Below are 10,178 nucleotides of genomic sequence, written 5' to 3'. Positions count from 1 at the left end.
CTACCACAACCCTTATGGAGGCATGGTTCCTTTTGTAGCTCTGCTCAGCCTCTGTTCTTGGATGGTGAAGAGGTGTCATGAGCCACCTTCTGAGGGGATAGCCCTTGTCACCCAGCAGCCATCCACCCAGCCGGGCTGGAGCACTGAAGAACCTCGGCACCTGGGAGTGCCTGAGGATGTAGGCATCGTGGGAGCTGCCTGGGTACCTTGCACAAACTTGTAAAATCAGCATCCTGTGATCACACAGTATTTGCACGTTCATGGAGTGGAAGCCCTTCCTTTTGACGAAGGCACCAGGCTCACCTGCTGGCACCTTGATGGCCACATGTGTACAGTCTATTGCACTCTGGATGCAGGGGAAGCCAGCAATAGCTGTGAAGCCTCTGAGTCTCTCTGTCTGGTTGACCTCGTCCCAGCGGTAATGGATGAAAGTCAATGCATGCCTGAACAGATCATCTGTAACCCGCTTGACACAAGGGTGTGCAGCTGATTGGGAGACTCCGCAAAGATCACCCACCAAGCCCTGGAAAGAGCCGGAGGCAAAGAAATTGAGGGCAGCTGTGACCTTTAGAGCCACTGGCATGGGGTTCCCACCCACACAGTTGGCACAGATCTCAGGGCCTATCATCTGACAAATGGAGCTGACTGTCTCCCTTGAGGGATGGAGCCTCCTCTGGCACTGGACCTCAGACATATTGAGGTAGCTGTTTCGCCACCTGTAAACCCTGGTAGCAGGATTGTAGCGTTTTCTGTTGCCCCTTCTGCCTTGCCCTGTTGGCCCTGCGCCCCTTGTTCCTGCACCTCTCCTCGTAAAGGTGGCTCCCCTGGTGGCTGAATGTGGACTCTGGCCTCCTCCCCCTTCTGGCCCTCTCTTCCTCCTCAGAGGAGGTGCCTCCAGCGGAGAGCACAACTCCCATTCCCAGGCAAAGGCAAGACTTCCCGGAAGCTACAGGCCCCAAAAATGATCTTTACTGTAGAGTCCTGACCACGGCTTTTACTCCTGTCCAAGTAGCTGGTATAAGTTTTGACGTATTCCTGCTCGCACAGGCAAGTATAAGTAACTTTCACACTTGTTTACCTGAAAGATCACATTCGCCCCACTCACCCCTTTTATCCCACCAGTGGATGAGTTTTATACAAATGTCTCCTACCCGCCTGCCCATTGCGCCTGTGCGACGTCCTGAAAATTGCACAGGCGCCGAAAAATCGAGATCAATTGATGCCTCAAGGGCCTTAACTGGCCCGTTAATTGATGGCAGGCATGCATCTGAACTTATAGCTCGCCCGCCTTCTGAAATATTGCAATGGTGCGTGGTGACTTCGGGGTGCATGCTCGACGTCACTGCGCGTCATTTCACCTGTCGGTGTGCGGGGCCTGCCCCCGCATGCCAACAGGAAAATTCTGCCCATAATTGCATTAGAGGCAGTTCAGACACCTTCCTGGGATGAGGGGCTTATCTTATGATGAAAGGTTGAACAGATTGTGCCTGTATCCATTGGACTTTAGAAGAATGAGAGGTGAAATTATTGAAACATATAAGATCCTGAGGGGATTTGATAGGATGGATACCAGAAGGATGTTTCCACTTGTGGGAGTGACTAGAACCAGGGGACATAGCTTAAGGGCAGAATTTTACGGGCCAGTTGTGGCAGGGGTGGAACATGCGGCAAGCTGTTCAAATGTCCATTGATTGAGTGCAGCGAAGGTTTACCAGACTGATTCCTGGGATGGTGGGACTGATATATGAGGAGAGATTGAGTCAGTTAGGATTATATTCAGTGGAGTTCAGAAGAATGAGGGAGGATCTCATGGAAACCTATAAAATTCTAACGGAACTAGACAGGGTAGATGCAGAAAGGATGTTCCTGATGGTGGGGGAGTCCAGAACCAGAGGTCACAGTCTGAGGATACAGGGCAGACCATTTAGGACTGGGATGAGGAGAAATTTCTTCACCCAGAGAGTGATGAGCCTGTGGAATTCGTTACCACAGAAAGTAGTTGAGGCCAAAACATTGTATGTTTTCAAGAAGGAATTAGATATAGCTCTCGGGGTGAAATGGATCAAAGGATATAGGGAGAAAGCAGGAGCAGGCTATTGAGTTGGATGATCAGCAATGATCATAATGAATGGTGGAGCAGGCTCGAAGGGCCGAATGGACTACTCCTGCGCCTAGTTTCTATGTTTCTATGACTTCGGTGGATCCAGAAAACTCTGCCATAGAAAGGGGCCATAAAAGTCCACCCTAAGAATCAGAGGTCTCCCTTTTACGACAGAGATGAGGAGACATTTTTTCTCTCAGAGGGTTGTTAGTATGTGGAATTCTCTTCCTCAGAAAGCAATGGAAGCTGGGTCATTGAATTTATTCAAGGCTGAGTTAGACAGATTTTTGATAGATAAGGAAGACTAAAGTTATGGGGAGCAGACGGCAAAGTGGAGTTGAGACCACAACGAGTTTAGCCATGAACTTATTGAATGGCAGGGCAGGCTTGAGGCGCTGAATGGCCTACTCCTGCTCCAAAGTCCTATGTTCCTATGAACTAATGGGCAGGATCCCCCCGCCGTTGGGGAGGTTCTGTGGGAGCGGGGGTGAACTGGGGGGTTCCCAGTTGACGCCCCCAGTTGGGGGTGCACTGCCATTCTACATGGGTGTCCAATTAACGCTCGCCCGGTGTGACATCCACCTGGAAGAGCTGTGTGCTCCCTGTGTGGGCAGTGGGGCGGGGTGGGGGGGGTTGGTTGGGGGGGGTATTCCTTGAGCCAGGAGTGCGCTCCTTCGGGTGCGAAAGAGTCCACAGATCTCCCTGAGGCAAAGTGCTGCCTCAGGGAGATCGGCTCAAGATTCAAAAGTTCATCAAAGGCAGAAAAATAATCCCTGATGTGGCCCCTCATGTGACCCTCACATAAGCTGGGACATGTCAATTTCTTTTATTTAAACATTTTATACAAATTTAAAAACCCTCGTGAAACCTCATCCCACCCGTGGATGAGGTTTCATGTTTTTTCTGAAGGCCGCCTGGGCTCCCAGCCTGCCCACCAGTATTAAGGTTGAATTTTAAATAGATCTGTCGAGAAGCTCTATTTGCAGCTGGTATATTTAGTGACCGCCTTGGTGCCCTCGGAGACGGCGTGTTTGGCCAGTTCCCCCGGCAACAGGAGGCGGACGGTGGTCTGGATCTCCCGGGAGGAGATGGTGTGCCGTTTGCTGTAGCGGATCAGGCGGGAAGCCTCGCAGGCGATGCGCTCGAAGATGTCGTTGACGAACGAATTGATGACACTCATGGCTGAAGAGGAAATGCCGGTGTCGGGTGGACCTGCTTCAGCACCTTGTAGATGTAGATGCTGTAGCTCTCCTTCCTGCTTTTCTTGCGCTTCTTCTCACCTTTGGCGCGTTTCTTGGTGGCAGTTTTCTTTGGCCCCTTCTTGGGGGCCATGCCCTTCGCCGCCGCTTCAGGCATTGCGAATGAAAGTGATCGGACGGGCAGCTCAGTTGATTGTTTTAATTGCTTGTTAACTGGCCTTAATAGGCCGTTGACAGTTCGGGGGTGCGCAGCTGATTTGGCTGTGCCCCTGCTGAACTGAAAATCTAACTGAAGTGGGTGATATCGGGGCGCACACCTGATGACACTCCGCATCATTTTTCAAGTCAGCGAGCAGGGGCAGGGCCTTCTCTCCGATCGGAAAATGCAGCCCCATGTCTCTAGATCATTAATTCAGGATTACTGGTCGAGTAACACAACTGCTATGCTGCATTATGCTTAACTATACAGTTATGCAGTATATGTTAATCTTTTGGAATGTAGTTACTGTTCTATGGATAAATTGTATTCAAAGATATGAATTTAGAATCTAGAAATTACTGTTGGCAATATTGAAGAACAAATATTTAACATAATTGCATAACTCTCCAGTGTGCTGTTTTAGACGTAGTATAAAAGATTCAGAAGAGGGCAAAAAAGACGATTCAAGATATTAAACCATTTAGGGATGATGAGAACATGAAGTTAAAGATATTTTTCAAATGCCAAAAAAACAAGGATGGGGATAACTGTGATTCAATCTTTTTGATACTGGAGAGTATTGTAATTAATGATGTGCATGTTGAAAGCTACTTCATTCAAAGCCATGATTTGAAAACACCAAAAAATTAATTGTTTTAATTTCTTCATTCTTTAAAGCCATTGATAGTGATTTTCAGCTGAAGAATGGACGGCTGGCTGCTGAAACTCTGGGGTTAGAGAGCTCAGATGACTCTTGACACCTGAGGCTCACCTGATTCAATTAGCATCTTTAAATGGGCAGCCGGCAATCACAGCGCTTCCTGCATTTCCAGTCCCTTTTAAGATTTTCGTTCATTCTTGCCAGTTATTCTCAGCATTTCCAGCGTGAGGCAGCTTAGATATGGAAAATGAGATCCTACAATGATTTGCAATTTGTTTGTATAAACAGATGGAGCTTTAAAGGGATTGCTGGTTGTGGCTCAAAAAAGACTTGAAGTTTCCTTTGACAACATTTTTATGGTTCCAAGAGGAGCACAAAAATACTATGGGCCACTACCGGACTGTACTCAACCTTCTCTGGAATTGACTCTCTGCCATCAGTCAGGACCTGTTTAGTGAAGTAAATCGACTTAATTAAGGATGTTTACTCCTGTATCCTTTTGTTTTTGTCCTCCCCTCCAGAGAAATACACTCCTTTAATTAACTGTAGTATCCCATATTTACCCAATTACTATTGATTGCACACATCAGACTCATGACTGGGCAAGATACTTGAAGACAAGTACCTGTAGGACCACATTGCAGCACTGAGCCAGTTGCTACAGGAGTTTGGGGAAGGGGACTGGAGAGTAAATTGGCTAAAGAAAACTGGCAAGAATGAACGAAAATCTTAAAAGGGACTGGAATCATTTAAATAATGGGAATGAAAGTTACAAGAATAGACGGTATATAAAGAAATACTTTATGGAATATCTATGGTTCCTGTCATCTTAGCCTCATGAAAAATACCATTTGTGGGAAGTAGCAAGGCAGGATTGAATAATTTAGGTTGCAATGTCAAATTGATTTTCTGCAATTTCCACATGATTACCTTTGTGGGTCAGAAAGAAATTTTGCATCTTTATTTCCCCTGCTCAGGACATTAAATAAACTGGTGAGATTCAATGCTAGTGCAAATTCTACATAATCCTTTGTCTGGATTGATCTCAGTGGACCAAATGGTGTTTTTATTTATTACATACCTTGTTTTCCTTGGAATCTTCTTAATTTATTGTTTTCATCTTGGGTGCTCTACAGAAAAATTGGGGAATGAGAAAAGGGTCACAAGTTTTTCACTCTTGTGCATGAAGTCTCCCTCATGGTAACCTACTGCATTTTTAAAACTTGGGTTTTTTTGGCTCTTTCGCCACAATTGTTAAAGTAATCCATGTATTTATTACTCTTTGTGGAAGCAATTTTCCTGATATTTAAGATAAATTTACTATTTATTAATAGCTATTTATGACCTATGGTCTTACTTTTTGATGTATATGCAATAACCTGACTCGCTAAGGTTAAATGAATCTTACAGTGATTCTAGGTACCACTTATTTATATGCATGACCCTTCATTGCATGTTGCACAGCAATTGCTTATTTACCAAATGGATCAAGACTGTGGACACTTTTAAGTCTGGAGTTGAGATCAACTAAGACTTTGAAGAAGGAAAAAATGGCATGGAATTCCTTCCACATTTGCAATTGTTGCTGTTCACCTCTGGAATGCAGTGAGCCTGTGACTCCTGTGAAACTATGTGTAATGAATGCAGTTTAACTTATATTATTTTTAATACCAGCTAAATCAACAGCAGGTGATTAGAGTGAACTAGTATCAAAAACATTCAGTGCAGCTGTGATTTCCTTAGTGATAGACAGAGCTTTTCTGGTCTTAGACAAGACCCTCAAGCTATCCACCGCTATACACTCCACAAGGGGCAATCTATTTAAATGGTGCTGTTCAGTTAGAAGCAGGCTGAGAATCTGGTTTTACAGACATTTAGATGTGAAGAGTAATTTTATGAATTTGTACCTTTAACCAATAGGGCAGCATATTGGGAATTTTGAATACAGTGGCTTAAAAATTTCATTGTGATGCAACTATTTTTCAGGCATAAAATGGGCACCTAAAGGTCCAAATGATGATTGGAATGTGTGTGCCCACCAGTGTTCAACACCACCTGCCATATTGAATCAGGCTCTTCTGTGGTTGTGAAGGTCAAGTGCAAGAAATACTAAAAAGTCTCATTATAGTAATTAAATAAGGATACTTACACTTATGGTCGGACTCATTTGTGAAATTGGTCTGCCCCAGTGCCTGACTCATCACACACCAAATCATAGCACTAACAGACAGCAAGGAGCCTGCAACAGTGCTATTTAAAAGGCTCATCCATTCCAGTTTAGCTGTTGGTTTCTTTGCCCATTTTCTACCTTTTATGACTGAATTCTGATCTGCCTGCGGTGTTTTTGCTAATGCTAGGGAGGTTTTGACTGCTTTCTGTTCACTTTCAATAATTATTGGAACCAAGGGTGATCTGGTAGGTCTCCCTTTGTCTATAGCTATGGAGGAGATGAGTGGGGTGTTTCATTACACCACACTTATTCCAGCAGAGAAGGGCTCAGGGAATTGTTGAACTATTGTATGCCCGACAACTTACTATGAGCAACTTCACTGGCAATCCAATGCTGATAGAAAACTATCATTAGAAAAAAACAAATTAAAAAAAATCAGACTTTGTTAGCCATTATTGTAAGAAAGACAGGGTGCTCATTTAGATTTATGAGTGCCTGGAAGTTACAGGCAGATTACATACATCAGTGATTTATAAGAAACTCCACTGTCAACAAACTGATTTGTAAATTGCATGGGGCTAAATGATTGCTCAACTCTTAGTGCAATGATTAGAATTATTGTGTGCCACTTTTCAACTGAAAAGTGGTTATTATGACGTATGAGTTGCTATTTTTATTTTTTTCTGATCTGAATTATTAATCCACGTGGCTGAAAGAATATCACTCACTTACTAGAATAAGCACTTCCAGGTTGTTCCATTGCTGGCAATCTAATTCTATGCATAGCATAGAATTGGGTTTAGCACTGGTAGGTTTCACCACATGTCTTACCCAAGAGAGATAAAAGAATATTCACTTGACTTGGAGGAGAAAAGTGGTGGATTTGCATTGTAAATATGGGCCTAGATTTTCATTCAGCATCATTGCTGAACACATTGTCGCTGCTTGCAAAGATTTCACAGACCCGATGTTACTGCCCATTTCTTCCCGGACCTTCTGATCCTGGCTGAAGCAGAAATGGGCAGCGCAGCATCTCCAGGGTAAGTACAATGAGCATAGCAGAGTTGATGTAGGAGGGGACACACCCTTTCCTTCATGACAACAGCTACCTTATTCAGGTAGGTTTTTGCCTATTTATCTGACCTACGCTAGAGAATAAACTGGTGAGTCTTATCTTTCTTTTTTTTTAAAGTAAGGGTTATGACTACGAGTAAGGCGTATTAAGTATTAGTAGGGTTTAACTGTACCAGGTTTAATAAGATTTGCAAGGTTTATCGATAGTAGCAAGATTTATTAATGTTAGTAAAGGTTTATTAACAGTGATAAGGTTTTTAACAATAGTAAAGTTTATTAGCAGTAGCAAGGCTATTAACTAACATAAAAGAATGTCAAGGCTGGCCTAATCTCTAGAGTGCACATCCTATGCTGCGTGGGAACTCTAGTATGCTTCCCCTGTCCTGGATAACAGCTTGTGCAGGAAATATTGTCAGTTGCATCACCTTGAGCTCTGCGCTTTGGAACTTGAACAGCAGTCGGTATCACTGTGGTGCTTCCATGAGGCTGAAAGCTTTGTGGATAGCATGGTTGTAGATGTAGTAATCCCACAGCTTAAAAGTATGCAGGGAATGGGTGACCATCAGACATTCAAGTAAAAACAGGCAGGTAGTGCATGAGTCCCCTGCATCCACTCCAATCTCCAACCAGTATTCAGTTCTGAATACTGATGATGGTTCACCTGGGGAATGCAGCCAGAGCCAAGTCCATGGCATCACAGATGGCTCAGCTGTGCAGTGGGGGCAAGAAGAAAACTGGAAGAGCAATACAGATAGATGATTCGATAGTTAGGGGAATAGCCAGGTGTTTCTGCAGCCGCAGATGTGAATCCATGTTGGTGTGTTGCCTCCCTGGTGCAAGGGTCATGGATGACACTGCATGGCTGCAGAGCACCCTGGGGGAAGGATGAACAGCCAGAGATCATTGTCCACTTCCATAAGAACAAACATAGGCAGAAAGAGGGGTGGTCCTGCAGTCAGAATTTAGGAAGCTTGTTAGGAAATGATCAAGTAGGGCCTAAAAAGTAATGTTCTCTGGTTTACTCCCAGTACCACACACAAGTGAATATAAAAATAGGAGGATAAAGCAGATGAATATGTGGTTAGAAAGATCTTGCAGGAAGGAGAGCTTTAGATTCTTGGGACATTAGGATTGGCTCTGGGGGAGATGGGACCTGTATAGGCCAGATGGGTTACACCTAAATAGAGTTGGGACTGAGTCCCTTGCAGGCATTTTGCTAGTGCTATTGGGAAGGGTTTAAACTAACTTAACAGGGATGTGAGAACCAGGAGATAATATCAGAGAGCAATATCAAGGCGGCCAGAACAGTGTGCGATATAGGTAGCACTAGCATTGGGAATATTAAGTTAAAAGGTGGGGTCAAAGTAAGGGATAAAGTAATAATGTCTAAATCAGGGTTACTATGCATGTTATGTGAATGCAAGGAGAGTTATAAATAAGATTGGTGAGTTACAGGCACAGATTGTCATCTTGTAATAGAGATCTGGCACAAAGAAGGTCAGAGGTGGTGTTAAATATTCTTGGATATAAGGTGTTCAGGAAAGATTGGAAAGATGGGAAAGGGGAAGGGGTGCTGTATAGATTAAGGAGAGCATTGCAGTGTTGGAGAAAGAGGATGTTTCAGTGGGTTCAAGGACAGAATGTATTTACCTTGAGCTAAGGAACAAAAAACAGGTGCAATTACATTGCATTGGTCTTTAGACCACCAATTAGTAAGAAGGATGTAGAGGAACGAATTTGCAAGGAAGTTATGGAGAGGTGCAAAAAATATATAGTTATAATGGGGGATTTTAATTATCCAGTATAGGCAGGGATAGTAGTAGTGCAAAGGGCAGAGAGGGGCAAGAGTTCCGACAGTATGTTCAGGAATTTTTCTATCACAGTATGTTCCCAGCCCAGCAAGAAAGGAGGCACTGCTGGACCTGGCTCTTGGGAATGGGATGGGCCAAGTGGATCAAGTGTCAGTTGGTGCACATTTAGGGGACAGTGATCATTGTATCATAAGGTTTAGGCTGACAATGGAAAAAGACAAAGAACAATACAGAGTAAGAATAATTAACTAGTGCAAAGCCAACTTCAGTGAGGTAAGAACGAATCTGGGCCAAATAAATTGGAGTCAAAGGTTGGCAGCAAGAACGGTAGCTGAACCATGGGGTACCTTCAAAGAAGAGATAGTTCTGGCACAGTCAAAGTATATTCCCTCGAGAGGGGGAGATAGGGCAAACAAATCCAAAGCTCCCTGGATGACAAAATAGATAGAAATTATGATAAAGAAGGAAAAGTGTTCTTATGACAGATGTCAGTTGGTTGAGAATCAGGCTGATTATAGAGGGTTCAGAGGAGAGGTGAAAAAGCAAATAAGAGAAGCAAAGAGGGCGTATGGAAAGAGACTGGCAGCCAACATAAAAGTCATATAAATAGTAAAAGGGTGGTAAAAGGAGGAGTAGGGCTGATTAGGAACCAAAAAGGGGGTTTATGCATGGAAGGAGGGGGCATAGCTAAGGTATTAAATGAATACTTTGTGTCTGTTTTTACCATGGAAGAAGTTGCGACATAGGCCATGGTGAGATAGATGGTAATTCAGACACTACAAGCATTTAAAATTGATAAGGAGGAGGAATGGAATAGGTTATCTGTACTTAAAATTGACAAGACACAAGGACCAGATGAGATGCATCCAAGGATACTGAGGGAAGTGAGAGTGGAAATTGCGGAGGCACTGGCCTCAGTCTTCCTTAGACTCAAGTGGTGTCGGAGGACTGGAGAATTGCAAA

General features: G+C 43.9%; 1 pseudogene; it reads right to left on the bottom strand.

Moving 5' to 3' along the window:
• Nucleotides 1-3,077: 3,077 nt before the first annotated feature.
• On the bottom strand, nt 3,078-3,457 carry LOC121276734 (annotated as a pseudogene).
• Nucleotides 3,458-10,178: the final 6,721 nt, after the last annotated feature.

Source organism: Carcharodon carcharias, chromosome 4, assembly GCF_017639515.1.
Source record: "Carcharodon carcharias isolate sCarCar2 chromosome 4, sCarCar2.pri, whole genome shotgun sequence".
NCBI classification, from domain to species: Eukaryota; Metazoa; Chordata; class Chondrichthyes; order Lamniformes; family Lamnidae; genus Carcharodon; species Carcharodon carcharias.
This window is presented reverse-complemented; position numbering and strand designations above follow the sequence as displayed.